The 15,319-nt window shown below is 44.4% G+C and overlaps 1 non-coding gene across 1 annotated transcript; it reads left to right on the top strand.

The window, feature by feature from the left end:
• Positions 1-14,814: 14,814 nt before the first annotated feature.
• trnap-ugg (transfer RNA proline (anticodon UGG)) lies at positions 14,815-14,903 on the top strand. The gene is given in 2 exon segments: positions 14,815-14,850; positions 14,868-14,903. It is a non-coding gene; the product is annotated as a tRNA-Pro (tRNA).
• The last annotated feature ends 416 nt before the right edge of the window (positions 14,904-15,319 follow it).

The raw sequence follows: 15,319 nt of genomic DNA, 5'->3' as shown, positions 1-15,319 counted from the left end.
AAAGTGTGGAAATACATTTTTTAGGTGAAATCCAGAAAACAGGTGAGAGTTGCTGAATGACAGAAATTCTGAAATATTTTAAGTCAGAGATAGATAGATTCTTGATAAACAAGGGGGTGAAGAGTTATCGGGGGCAGGTGGGAATGTGGAGTTGAGGTTACAATCAGATCAGCCATGATCTTATTGAATGGTGGAGCAGACTCGAGGGGCCGAGTGGTCTACTCCTGCTCCTAATTGGTATGTTTGTATGTAAGAAAACATGTTCTCGATACAATGAGAACAATCATTTGTTTGGAAATGGACTTGAACCCCCTTTTATCAAAAGGTTATAGAGCTTTAATTTTTCTACAATTAACAGGCAAATCCTTGTGGAGTTGAGATTGACAGAAACAATGGGCTGGATTCTGTAGAGCCCTCGACGTCGGGATCTGTGGTGGGGGTGGGGTGGGAGCCGCCTGAAGATGGCCCCGGATGAGGCCCATCACGGACCTCAACGCTGGTAGGGCCTGGCTCGATATTGCTGGCGACGGCGAGGCCTTGTGGGTGGACCCAAACCGCTCGGCAACGGGACCACAAACCTGCATTAATTATTATCCCATCACTTCCTGATATCCCGCTGCGATCTTCAGCCCAGTGACCGGCACTGCCGTGCCTTCGGAGCCCCGTCCGGGGAAATGAGGTGCAACACTGGTGGGGAGGGGGGAGAAGGTAAGTTTCTCAGTGTGGGGGTGGGGGGACGGAGTCAAATTAATGTCATGGGTGTAGGGGATGGTGGGAAGGGTTATAGTTTACAGTTTGTGCAGTTGGGGTCAGATGGTAAAGGTAGGTTTTGGGAGGGAAAGGGCAAATAATTAATGTAACTGTTATTGGGGGGATGGGAGAGAGGCAAAAACAATGTATTTATTTCATTTCGTTTCATCTTCCTTGAAATATTTTCCAGTAGGACTAACAGCCCTTTAAAAATGGCTGACACACCAGTGCAGTACGAAGGCAGTGCTGCACTATCAGAAATGCTGTTTTTGAGGTGAGACAGAAAACTGAAGATCCCTCTGCCTTCTCAGGTGGATGTTAAAAGTACCATGGCACTATTTCAGAGAATAGAAGGGGAATTATTTCTGGGGTGCTGGTCATTGTTTAACCCTGAATCAACATCACTTAAAAACAGATTATCTGGTTTTTATCACATTGTTGTTTCTGGGAGCTTGCTGTGCGCACATTGGCCACCATGTTTCCTGCATGACTACACTTGGAAAGTCCTTCATTGTCTGTAAAAGGCTTTGCAACGTCCTGTGGTCATGAAATGCAAGTCTTGCTTTTTCCATTGTTATCAGTGTCATTGTGATCAAAAGATCGGATTCGTGAGCACAAAGTTTAAATCAATTTTGATTAAAATAATGTAAAAGCATCTATATTCTTGCACTGTACTTAATAATCTCCATCTTCATATCCTTACAGAGTGCAATGTCATCGACCCTGAAATTGATTCCACAATCTCATAGAATCTTAGAATCATAGAAAGTTTAAGGCACAGAAAGAGGCCACTTGGCCCATCGTGTCTGTTCCACAGACAATTTCAGCCCAGATCTGATGAAAGGTCACAGACCAGAAACGTTAACTCTGTTTCTCTCTCCACAGATGCTGCCAGACCTGCTGAATATGTCCAGCATATTCTGTTTTTATTTCAGATTTCCAGCATCTGCAGTATTTTGCTTCTGTGTTAATTTGAAAGTTAAAACTGAACCACCTGTCTACAATTCACACTGGGGTCTCCCATGAAATGATTCTGTATAATATTGATATAATGAATACAGATTCCGACACAGAGCTTCCTGTAGGGATTTGGGGATATGAAAACCAGCAGACTCTGCAGGAATTTCCACTGGGAGCACAAATTCACAAAATCTACCTTTTATATATCGATTCATTTTGATTGTCCTTCTGGAAAATTATTTTGAAACAATTTAAACATCAACCCACAGCTCCATGACTGGGTCAATTATGAGGTCATCCTCTGACAGGTCATGTGACAGCTGGAGCCACAAGACATCAGAACCAGATTTGTGACTGGATTAAAACCCGGAATCCTGTCTCAATGGCTTCTCAAATAAAGCTGTTGCTGTTTGAAAACACAGCAGTTAAACTTTCTGCCTGACCATGAGGGCAGCTAGGGAGAAATTTACAAAACTAAATCCTTTTACAAAATATTTCAAAAATCATTAATATCGAAATCATGTGAGGATTTATATGCAGTAGAGAAACAAGCAGAATATAGAAAGTACAGAGGAGAGCTGAAAAAGGAAATGAGATCAGCAAGAGAATGTATGAGAAAAGATTAGCGAGCCACATAACTGGGAACACTGAAGTCTTTTACCAACATATGGACAGTCAGTGAAAGGGGGGATCAATTCGGAGATCCTGTGGAGGCAGAGGGTGTGGCTGAGGCACTAATTAAGTATCACAAAATAAGCGGATGCTGCAAATGTCACAGTAAAGGAGGAGGAAGTGAAGAAATTGGACAGGATGAAAATAGATAAAGAGGAGACAATTACAAGGTTGGCAGCTCTCTCAGTAGAAAAGTCACCCAGTTTGAATGGGCTGCATCCTGGGTTGCTGAGGGAAGTAAGGGTGGAAATATCAGAGACTCGAACCACAATCTTTCAAACCTCCTTGAATATGGGAATGATGCCAGAGGACTGGAGGATGCAAATAAGCTTGGGTAGTTCGATCTTAGTTTAATTTGAACATTTTTATAATGTATCCATTGTAATAACTAACAAGGTCAAGAAAGCCATTTTATAATTAACAAATGACCAAAGGAGCCATTTTGTGTTCAGTACTAATGTGCCGTGAAGAGGACACTATTTGTGCTTAAACATTTGCACAACATGGGACGAAACGGTTACCGATTATAAGCTCTCACTCAATTGGTGCAGAGTATGAGCGCCAGGTGTTACTTCTGACAGTTAAAGAGATCATCGCATCTCATTGGAAAGCTACCACCCACTCCAAGCTGGGTCGCCCCCAATCAGTTAGGTGCTGTCCTGCTACGACCTGCTTGCTTCAATGGGTGCTTGGAGTTTAGAGAGTCATCTCTCAAAAGGCGGATCGATAATCAATGCACCAAGAAAAACAAGCTCAACAAAGAAGACACCAGTCCTTCGCATCGCAAGCTGGAATGTGAGGACCATGTGTCCTGGCCTTACTGACACCCTTCTGCAGGTTGTTGACACACACAAGACAGCTGTGATGGACAAAGAACTCACAAGGCTCAATGTGAACATTGCTGTGCTGCAAGAAACTAGACTCGTCCAAAGTGCATCCCTCAAAGAGAAACACTAAACCTTCTTCTGGCAGGGGAAAGCCCAAGAGGCAACTCGTGAGCATGGAGTGGTTTTCACAGTAAAAACACGCTACTTGAGATGACTGAACCACCCACAGTAGGCTCAGAGAGACTTCTTACTCTTCACGTGTCAACAGGCTAATCCAGTTAATCTCATGTGCATCTTTGTCCCGACACTCACCTCCACCCCAGATGTCAAGGATCAAGTCTATGTGACACTTGATACTGCCATCAGTAGAATTCCCAGCACTGAGGGACTGTCCCTTCTAGGAGACGTCAACGCAAGCTTGGGTACTGACTACAGCTTGGCCAACGAGCATAGAGCACCAGGGGATTTGCAAGATGAATGAAAATGGACAGAGGTTGCTGGAGCTATGCTGTCACCATGGATTCTGGGTGATGAACAGCTACTTCCAGGTCAAGCTGTGCCACAAGGTGTCCTGGAGCCATCCAAGATCACGCCACTGGCACCAGCTGGACCTTATCATCACCAGACGTACCACCCTCAGCAGTGTCCTCATCACTCACAGCTATCACAGCGCTGACTGTGACACTGACCACTCCCTGGTATGTAGCAAGGTCAGGCTTCAGCCAAGGAAGCTTCATCCATCCAAGAAGAACGTCGTCCTCAGATCAACACTTGACGAACCACTGATCCAGAAAGGACCCAGGAGCTGCTCAACATCCTTGATCAGGCTCTTTCAGACAACAATGCTCATGGTCTCAGTGCGGTGTCAAAGTGGAATCATCTGTTAACAAGCAGATGGAAAGGTGAGTGGAGCATTACCTTAAACTCTACATAACGGAGAATATTGTCATTGAAGTGGCTCTCAGTGCCATTCCAGACTTCCCTGTCATGGAGGAGCTGGACAGTGACCCCACCATAGTAGAGCTCAACAAAGCCATTGACCATCTTGCCAGTGGTAAAGCCCCGGGAAATGATGGTATTCCACGTGGAATCATCAAAAGTGGAAAAGCGGCTCTACTGCAGCATCTCCATGAACTTCTGTGTCTCTGTTGGAAGGAAAGATCTGCACCTCAAAACATGCATGATGCAAACATTGTCACCTTGTACAACAATAAGGGGGAATCGCAGTGACTGCAGCAATTACCGAGGCATCTGCTTGCTAAGTATTGTGGGGAATGTCTTTGCTCGCATTGCTCTGACCAGATTGCAGACCCTGACATCACACATCTATCCTGAGTCTCAGTGCAGCTTCAGAGCTGGTAGATCGACAACCGACATGACTTGCTCACTTCGGCGGTTACAGGAGAAGTACTGTGAACAGTACAGACCACTCTACATTGTCTTTACATATGAACATACGAATTAGGAGCAGGAGTGGGCCGCTCATCCCTTCGAGCCTGCTTCACCATTCAATAAGCTCATGGCTGAACTGATGACTCCACATTTCCATCTGCCTCCGATAACCTTTCACCCCCTTGCAGATAAAGACTCTATCCATCTCTCCCTTAAAAATATTCAAAGACTCTGCTTCCACCGCCTTTTGAGGAAGAAAATTCCAAAGACTCACGACCCTCTGAGGGGGAAAATTGCTCCTCATCTCTGTCTTAAATGGGTGACCCCTTATTTTTAAACAGTGACCCCTCGCTCTAGATTCTCCCACAAGGGGAAACACCCTTTCCACATCCACCCTGTCAAATCCCCTCAGGATCTTGTATGTTTCAATCACGTCACCTCTTTCTCTTCTAAACTCTAGTGGATACAAACCTAGCCTGTCCAATCTTTCCTCGTAAGACAGCCCGCCCATTCCATGTATTAGTCTAGTAAGCCTTCTCTGTACTACCTCCAATGCATTTACATCCTTCCGCAAATAAGGAGACCAGTACTGTACTCAGTACTGCAGAAGTGGTCTCACCAATGCCCTATATAGCTGAAGCATAACCTCCCTACTATTGTATTCAATTCCCCTGGCGATAAATGATAACATTCTATTAGCTTTCCTAATTACGTGCTGTACCTGCAGACTAACCTTTTGCAATTCGCGCACTAGGACACCCAGATCCCTCTGCATCTCAGATCTCTGCAATCTCTCACCATTTAGATAATATGCTTTTTTATTCTTCCTGCCAAAGTGGACAATTTCCCACCTTCCCACATGATACTCCATTTGCCAGGTCTTTGCCCATTCACTTAACCTATCTATATCCCTTTGTAGTCCCCTTATGTCCTCTTCACAACCTACTTTCCTACCTATCTTTGTCATCAGCAAATTTAGCAACCATACTTTTGGTCCCTTCATCAAAGTCATTTTGAGAATTGTAGAATGTTGAGGCCCCAGCACAGATCCCTGTGGACCACTCGTTACTTCTTGCCAACCAGAAAATGACCCATTTATGCTGACTCTCTGTTTCCTGTTCGCTAGCCAATCTTCTATCCATGCCAATATGTTACCCCCGACACCATGAGCTTTTATTTTCTGCAATAACCTTTGATATGGCACCTTATCCTTCTGGAAATCGAAGTACAATACATCCACCGGTTCCCCTTTATCCACAGCCCATGTAACTCCCTCAAAGAACTCCAAAAAATTGGTTAAACATGATTTCCCTTTCACAAAACCATGTTGACTCTGCCTGGTTTCCTTAATTTTTTCTAAATGCCCTGCTATAACATCTTCATTAATCGCTCCTAACATTTTCCCTAAGACAGATGTTAAGCTAACTGGCCTGTCGTTTCCTGCTTTCTGTCTCCTTCCCTTTTTGAATAAATGAATTACATTCGCTACTTTCCAATCTAACAGAACCTTCCCGAAGTGAGGGAATTTTGGAAAATTAAAACCAGCGCATCAACTATCTCATAGCCACTTCAGGACCTGGCGACTTGTCAGCCCGCAGCTCCAACAATTTGTTTAGTACCACTTCCCTGGTGATTGTAATCTTCTTCAGTTCCTCCCTCCCTTCCATTTCCTGACTTACAGCTAATACTGGGATGTTATTTGTTTAGTCTTAGTTTAGAGATACAGCACTGAAACAGGCCCTTCGGCTCACCGAGTCTGTGCCAACCATCAACCACCCATTTATACTAATCCTACACTAATCCCATATTCCTGCCACATCCCCCACCTGTCCCCATATTTCCCTACCACCTACCTATACTCGGGGCAATTTATAATGGTCAATTAACCTATCAACCTGCAAGTCATTGGCATGTGGGAGGAAACCGGAGCACCCGGAGGAAACCCACGCAGACAAAGGGAGAACTTGCAAACTCCACACAGGCAGCACCCAGAATTGAACCCGGGTCGCTGGAGCTGTGAGGCTGCGGTGCTAACCACTGCGCCACTGTGAAGACCAATCCAAAGTATCTGTTCAATTCATCTGCCATCTCTTAATTATCCATTATTAATTCCCCAGACACACTTTCCATGGGACCAACACTCACTTTGTTAACTATTTTCTTTTAAAATATCGATCGCAACTCTTACTAGCTGTCTTTATATTTCTCGCTAGCTTTCTCTCGTACTCTAATTTTACCTTCCTTATCAATCTTTAAGTAATTCTTTGCTGTTTTTTATATTCTGTCCAATCTTCTGACCTGCCTCCCATCTTTGCACAATTATAGGCTTTTTATTTAAATTTGATAGTATCTTTAACTGTTTTCGTTAAACATGGATGGTGAGTCCCACCTTTGGAATTTTTCTTTCTCGTTAAAATGTATCTATTCTGTGTATTCTGAAATTCTCCTTGAATGTCTGCCACTACATCTCTATTGACTTATCCCGTAACCTAATTTGCCAGTTCACTTTAGCTAGCTCTGCTTTCATGCCCTTATAATTGCCCTTATTTAAATTTAAAATACTAGTCTGGGACCCATTCTTCTCTCCCTCAATATGAATGTAAAATTCAATCATATTATGATCGCTACTACTTTGGGGCACCTTAACTATGAGGTCATTAATTAATCCTATCTCATTGCACAATGCCAGGTCTAGTCTAGCCTGCTCTCAGGTTGGCTCCAGAACTTATTTTTCCAAGAAATTATCCCAAAAACATTCTATGTACTCCTCATCTAGGCTACCTCTGCCCATCAGAATTTTCCAGTCTATATGTAGATTAAAATCCCCCATAACTTTCACTGTACCTTTCTGACAAGCTGCCATTATTTCTTTTTTTAGACACCATCCTACAGTGTGGTTAATGTTAGGTGGCCTGTACACCATTCCCACAAGTGACTTCTTGCCTGTATTATTTCTCATCTCAACTCAAACTGCTTCGACATCGTGATCTCCTGAACTCAGGTCATCCCTCTCTATTACGCATTTACCATCATTAATTAACAGAGCTACCCCGCCACCTTTTCCAAGCTTCCTGTCCTTCCAAAATGCCATGTAACCTCCAATATTCACATCCCAATCGATGTCGCCCTGCAGCCATGTCTCTGGAATGACTATCACGTCGTACTTATTTATTCTATTTGTGCTCTCAGTTCATCTGTTTTGTTTCGAAAGTTCCATGCATTCAGATACAGTTTTGTCCTTTTATTATTTTTGTCACCTCTAGCCTTATCTGTTGATTTACTCTTTGATTTGTATGCTCTGTCCCTTCCTGTCTCGGTCTCTTTATCATTTCCCATATTTATACCTTTCTCTCTTGCCTTGTCTCGGCTCCTTGATTCACCATATCTACCCAAATTTGATCCCTTGCCCCCACTATTCAGTTTAAAACTGTCTCTACTTCCCTAGTTATGTGGCTCGCGAGAACACCGGCACCAGCACGGTTCAGGTACAGACCGTCCCAACGGTACAGCCACCACTTTCCCCAGTACTGGTGCCAATGCCCCACGAACCAGAACCCACTACTACCACAGCAGTCTTTGAGCCACGCATTAATTTTTCTAATCTTATTTGTCCTATGCCAATTTGCACGTGGCTCAGGTAATAATCCAGAGATGATTACCTTTGAGGTTCTCCTACTTAATTTGGTGCCTAGTTCCTCATACTGACTATGCAGAACCTCTATCCTTGTCCTGCCGATGTCGTTGGTACCGACATGGACCACGAAGACTGGATCCTCCCCCTCCCAACGTATGTTTCTCTCCAGCCCTGAGCAGATGTCCTGAATCCTAACACCGGCAAGCAACACAGCCGTCTGGACTCTTGCTCTTTGCTGCAGAGAACAGTGTCAATCCACCTTACTATACTGTCCCCTACTACCACTACATTCCTATTTTCTCCCTCTTTGAGCCGCAAACACTTATTTTTTATTTCCAAAATATACTTTATTCATAAAAATCTGTACAAATTACATTCCCAAACAGTTTAAAACAGCATCAAGTCAAAGAATACAGACATTGCAAAGGTGATCAGTTACCTTCTGTCCAATCCTGAGTTGCCTCACAACCCTTCCATTTCATTGTCATGCCATATACATTTTTACATTTACAGCACACAAAATTTCTCCGATACAGTTCGAGGGGTTTCCCATGGATCCAGCCCCTCAGTTCAGCTTGGTGGGGGGACCTCACACTGTGGTCTTTCCCCATTGAGCCTTTGCTGCGGCTGCCCCAAGCTTTAGTGCGTCCCTCAGCACGTAGTCCTGGACCTTGGAATGTGCCAGTCTGCAACATTCGGTAGTGGACAACTCTTTGCGCTGGACGACCAGCAAGTTTCGGGCAGACCAAAGGGCGTCTTTCACCGAATTGATAGTCCTCCAGCAGCAGTTGATGTTTGTCTCGGTGTGCGTCCCTGGGAACAGCCCGTAGAGCACAGACTCCTGTGTTACAGAGCTGCTTGGGATGAACCTCGACAATAACCACTGCATCTCTTTCCACACCTGTTTTGCGAAGACACATTCCAGGAGGAGGTTGGCGACCGTCGCCTCCCCGCCACAGCCAACGCGGGGGCACTGTGCGGAGGGGGCGAGACTTCGGGTCTGCATGAAGGATCTGACGGGCAGGGCCCTTCTCACCACCAGCCAAGCTACGTCTTGGTGCTTGTTTGAAAGTTCTGGTGATGAGGCATTCCGCCAAATGACTTTGACGGTCTGCTCGGGGAACCATCCGACAGGATCCACCGTTTCCTTTTCCCGTAGGGCCTTGAGGACATTCCGTGCAGACCACTGCCTGATGGACCGGTGGTCAAAGGTGTTTTCCCGCAGAAACTGCTCCACGAAGGATAGGTGGTACGGCACGGCCCAACTGCATGGAGCGTTCCGCGGCAATGTGACCAGGCCGCAACACCGGGGACAGATAGAACCTCAGCACGTAGTGACACTTGGACTTTGCGGACTGGGGATCTACACACAGCTTGATGCAGCCGCACACGAAGGTGTTCATCAGGATGAGGGCCACGTTGGGTACATTTTTCCCGCCCTTGTCCAGAGATTTGAACATCGTGTCCCTCCGGACCTGGGATGTGTTTGCCCTGGATCACACTGGCATCCAGGCGTTCCCACATGCTGCAGCTGTGACACATTAGCTGTCCTGTCATCCTTAACGTGTTTCAAATAACTGCTTCATTATTTTATTCAACTGTTTATTTTATTGTATATTTTATTAAGCTTACTACGAGTTTGTTTACTATTTTAAACATTAGGACTAAAATAGACCTTAATCACTTACCAGATACTCATCAAACATGCAGCTTCTTCCAAACCAATCAACTACCTGCTTGCCTGTGATGTCACAGCTTAACAGATCCTCACCAAACAGCTCCTTCCACTGCACCGAAGCAAGAACCAAATCCTGGAGACTCACCCCAGCGGCTCTCTGTTTCCCTGCTCTCACTCTCCATTGTTATGTCATTCCTTGATTTTTTTACCCCAGCTCCGCTCCTGCTGTGCTCCTCGATCTCTCTCGCTCTGTCTCTGAGCCGGTGCTTTTGACACACTTGTGAAATCTCTGTTCCGTCGTGCTCTTCTGTCTCTGGTCCAAAAATCTGACTCCGGTGGCATTTGAAACCACAACCTTTGAATAACTTCTTTACCATTACTTAGAAGTCCAACACGCTATCTACTGCGCCACAGAACCACACACTTTTTGATAGACATCACCAAGGCCTTTGATCTTGTCAGCAGAGACGGACTCTTCAAACTGCGATGGAACAGAGGCTGCCCTCCTGAACTCTTGGGCAACATCTCTTCTTTCCACGAGAACATGCATAGTTCCATCAGTTGCAATGGAGCAACATCAGACACTTTCAAGATAAGCAGTGGGGTAAAGCAGGGCTGCGCGCTGGCGCCAACTCTCTTCGGAACAGAGGAACATAGGAGTAGGCCATTCAGCCCATCGAGTCTGTTCTGCCAATTAATTCGATCATGGCTGATCATCTACCTCAACGCCCCGTTCCCGTGCTATCCCCATATCCCTTGATGTCATGAGTATCAAGATTTCAAACAATTTCTGTCTTGAACATGCTCAATGATTGAGCTGCCACAGCCCTCTGGGGTACAGAATTCCAATGATTCACCACCGTCTGAGTGTAGAAATTCAACCCTATCTCAGTTTTAAATGGCCTACTTCTTATTCTGAGACTTGGTCCCCTGATTTTAGACTCACCAACCAGGGCAAACATCCTATCTACATCCACACTGTTACGCCCTGTAAGAATTTTATCAGTTTCAATGAGATCGCCTCTCATTCTTCGAAACTTTAAGGAATACAGGCCCAGTTTCCTCATAAGACAATCCCACCATCCCAGGGATTAGTCTGGTGACCCTCTGTTTCATTCCCTCTATGGCAAGTATATCCTTCCTTAGATGAGGAGACCAAACTATACACAATACTCCAGCGCGTTTTCACCAAGGCTCTATACAATTGCAACAAGACATCTTTACTCCTGTACTCATGACCCCTCGTGTGAAGGCCAACATACCATTTGCCTTCCTAATTGATTGCTGCACCTGCACAAGAGCTTTTAGTGTCTCAGGAACAAGGACACCCAGGTCCCTTTGGACATCAACACTTCCCAACCTCTCACCATTTAAGAAATACTCTGTCTTTCTGTTTATTCTACCAAAGTGGAGAACTTCACGCTTATTCACATTATATTCCATCTGCCATGTTCTTTCCCATTCACTTAGCCTCTCCAGGTTATCTGGAAGCCTCTCTGCATCCTTCCCACAGCTCACACTTCACCGAGCTTTGTGTCATCTGCAAACTTGGAAATATTACATTTGATCCCCACATCCAAATCATTTATTTCGGTTGTTAACAGCTGTGGCTCCAACACTGATCCTTGCAGTACCCCAATAGTAACAGCCTGCCATCCTGAGGAGGACCTGTTATTCCTGCTCTCTGTTTTCGGTCTGTTAACCAATTCTCAATCCATACCAGTATATTATCCCCAATTCTATGTGCTCTAATTTTGTTTACTCACCTCCTGTGTGGGACATTACCAAAGCATCCACTGGTTGTCCTTTTTTCTGTTCTACAGGTAACATACTCAAAAAACTCAACGGGTTTTTTCAAACCTGTTTTCCTTTTCATAAATCTATGTTGACTCTGCCCAATCATATCATTATTTTCTAACTGTCCAGTTATCACATCCTTTATAATTGGTGCATTCTTCTCCATGCTGCTATTGTACACTTTCAGTGACTCAGATGGGGGTGTTCACCTGTATATCAGAGCTGACGACAAGCTGTTCATCTTGGCAAGACTCCACTTGGACGTAGAGACTTGGACGTAGAGACTCCACTTTCCATCAACATTGACAACCTCACTTTGGAGGTTGTCAACAGCTTCACATACCTTGGATCAACAATCACCAGCAATCTGTCCCTTGATGCTGAAATCAGCACCAGGATTGCCACTGCTGCAGCTGTCATGTCAAAGTTGAGAAGACAAGTGTGAACCGACAGCAAGCTGACCGAAAATACAAAGCTCCACGTGTACCAGGCTTGTGTTCTCAGCACCCTCCTTTATAGTAGAGAAGCATCAACAACTTATACAAGCCAAAAAAAGAAGCTGAACAGTTTCCACCTCTACTGCCTCAGATGGATATTGGGCATCTCCTGGCAGGACAGAGTGCCGAATGCGGAAGTACACCAGCGTGCAGGGATCCAAAGCATGTTTGCCCTGTTGGGTCAGAGGCGGCTCTGTTGACTGGGCCAAATGAATGACAGTCACATTGCCAAATACATACTCTGTGGTGAGCTTGCTATAAGCACATGACCAACAGGTCAGGGAAAAAATCAAGTCATTTGGAGAGGTTTGAGTTAATTAAGGAGAGTGGGCATGGATTTATAAATGGAAGTTCATGCTTGATGAATCTAACTGCATTTTTTGATAAACTATCTGAGAAAGTTGATGAAGGGAATGCAGTGGATGTTGTTTATATGGATTTTACAAAAGCATTTTATAAAGTACCACATAAAAGGGTGGTTAACAAAATTGAGGTTCATGGATTAGGAGGGTCAGTGTCCATTTGGATGGTAAATTGGTTTAAGGACAGAAAACAGCGAGTCATATGAAATGGTTCTTTGTCAGACTGGAGGATAGTCGACAGTGGTGTTCCCCAAGGGTCAGTGCTAGAACCATTGCTTCTTTTTTGCTACAGATTAATGACTTGGATCTTGGAATATCGAGTAGAATCTCAAAATATGCCGATGACACCAAACGTGGAGGAGTGGCAAACAGTGAGGATGATATGAACTGCCTGAAACAGGATGGTTATCGGCCAGTAGGATGGGCAGACAGGTGGCAGATGGAATTTAATAGTGACAAGTGTGAGGTGATGCATTTTAGCAGAAGGAATAGGGAGAGGCAATAGATACTCAATGCTACAGTTCTGAAGAGTGTGCTGGAATAGAGGGACTTGGAGTACATGTCCATCATTCTTTGAAGTTGGCAAGACATATTGCGAGAGTGGTTAGCAAAGCATGTGGGATCTTGGGGTTTATAACTAGAGACATTGAGTACAAAAGCAGGGTTGTTATGCTGAACTCTGGTTAGGCCCCAATTGGAGTGTTGCATCCAGATCTGCTCACCAATCTTTAGATAGGATGTGCGGATTCTTGAGAGGATGCAGAGGAGATTTGCCAGAATAGTTCCAGAGATGGAGGGTTTTAGTTTCAAGGTTAGGTTAGAAAAACAGGGTTTTTTCTGCCTGTATCAAAGGAGATTGAGGGGAGAATTGATAGAGGTGTCGAAGGTTCTGACAGTTTTAGATAAGTTGGCAAGGAAAAATTGTTCCCATCAACTATTGGTACAAGGACTAGGGGATTCAGATTGAAGGTTTTGGACAAGAGATGCAGGGGGAATGTGCGGAAGAACTTTTTTACACAGTGATTGTTAATGATCTGTAACTCGCTGCCCCCGAGGGCGGAGGAAGTGGAGACAATCGTTGGTTACAAAAGGAATTTCGATGGGCATTTGAAGGAAATAAATTTACAGGGCTAGGGGGATCGAGCAGACGAGTGGGACTGACTGGATCGCTCCATGGAGAGCTGGCCTGTACTCGATGGGGCAAATGGCCTCCTTCTATACCACAAATGACCCAATGACTCGATGAGTCTATGTCACTCTCAGAATCAAGACAACAGAGTGACAGATTTAACACAACATTATAACATATGTTTGGTTTGACAAATTCAATAATAACTCGTCTCCACTCCTAGTATTTCTGAATCCCACACATTCACTATAATGTGAACAATTATTCCCTGTTGTGTCTCTCTCAGATTTGTAAACTTCACTACATTGGTGTGAGGTGACATCTACTGGCGGGAAGCAAGAACTGCAATCAAGCAGCAGAAACTCCACAGTCTGTCAGGGTTAAAGAAACATTGCAAAATGAGGAAATAGTGAAGGGGTTTGATCGGGTTGATGGAAACATGATTCCAATTGTGGTATCGTATGAAGCAAGGGCCGGAAATATAAAATTGTCGTTAATAAAAGAAATGAGGAATTCATGAAAAATGCATTTGCTTAGAGAAGGGTTCTGGAGATATACAGCACTGATCTAGGCCCTTTGACCCACTGAGTCTGCACTGACCATCAACCACCCATTTATACTAATCCTATGTTAACCCAGAATTCCCTACCACATCCCCACATTTCTCCTATCACCTACCCTAGGGCCAATTTACAAGTCAATTTATCTATCAACCCGCAAGTCTTTCGTTGTGGGAGGAAACCAGAGTACCTGGTGGAAGCTCACATAAACAACTTGCAAACTCCACACAGACAGTATGCAGAACTGAATCGGGGTCATTGAAGTTGTGAAGCTACAGTGCTCACCACTGCACCACCCTTAGAATGTGGATAGAGTAAAAAGTGATATTGGATGGACAGAAGCAGTCTGAAAAGATGTCTCAAACAAAAGGTGAAAACCCTGAAATATTAACTCTGTTTCTCTCTCCACAGATGCTGTCAGAGGTGCTGAGTATTTCCAGCACTTTCTGTTTTTATTTCAGCTTTGTCGGATATTGTTTTGATCTGAAAAAAATGCATGATTGGCTGTGGGTGCCAGTGAAATTCCACAGGAGCGAATAAAAGCTATGCCAACTGTGGCTCGTTGGTCTAGGGGTATGATTCTCGCTTTGGATGTATAAATAATTAATATGTGAGAGGTCCTGGGTTCAAATCCCAGACGAGCCCTTCTCTGTTGCCATTTTTAGTTTAAGGTCATCGATTGCTTTCAGCCTTCCAGAAAGCGGAATCGATTTCCAAACTGAGCCTGCTTGAGGACCGGGGAACTGGATTCAAAGAGCTTGTCGACACAATTGAAATGAACAAAACATACAGATTGTCAAGTGGGAATATAAGGTTGCAACAGTAACTAAAGGCCTGCTCGGGTCAGCAAATGAAACCCGACCCAAGCCTGACAGCACCACATCCGACCTGGTCCGAATCCTTTCATTTTTTTCCTGTGCCCGAACTGACCACCAGAATGTTCAGTTAAACTTGCTTCCGTTTTTCACTTTTTCACTTGTGCAGGTAAGCAACAAAAACTGTAACTGGACTTGAAAGGTTGTTTCAATGTACATTAAGATTAGAGCTACGTACCGGAGGTG

This window comes from Heterodontus francisci, unplaced genomic scaffold, assembly GCF_036365525.1.
Source record: "Heterodontus francisci isolate sHetFra1 unplaced genomic scaffold, sHetFra1.hap1 HAP1_SCAFFOLD_146, whole genome shotgun sequence".
NCBI classification, from domain to species: Eukaryota; Metazoa; Chordata; class Chondrichthyes; order Heterodontiformes; family Heterodontidae; genus Heterodontus; species Heterodontus francisci.
Note: the sequence above shows the minus strand (reverse complement) of the source record. Positions and strands in the feature narration are given on the sequence as shown.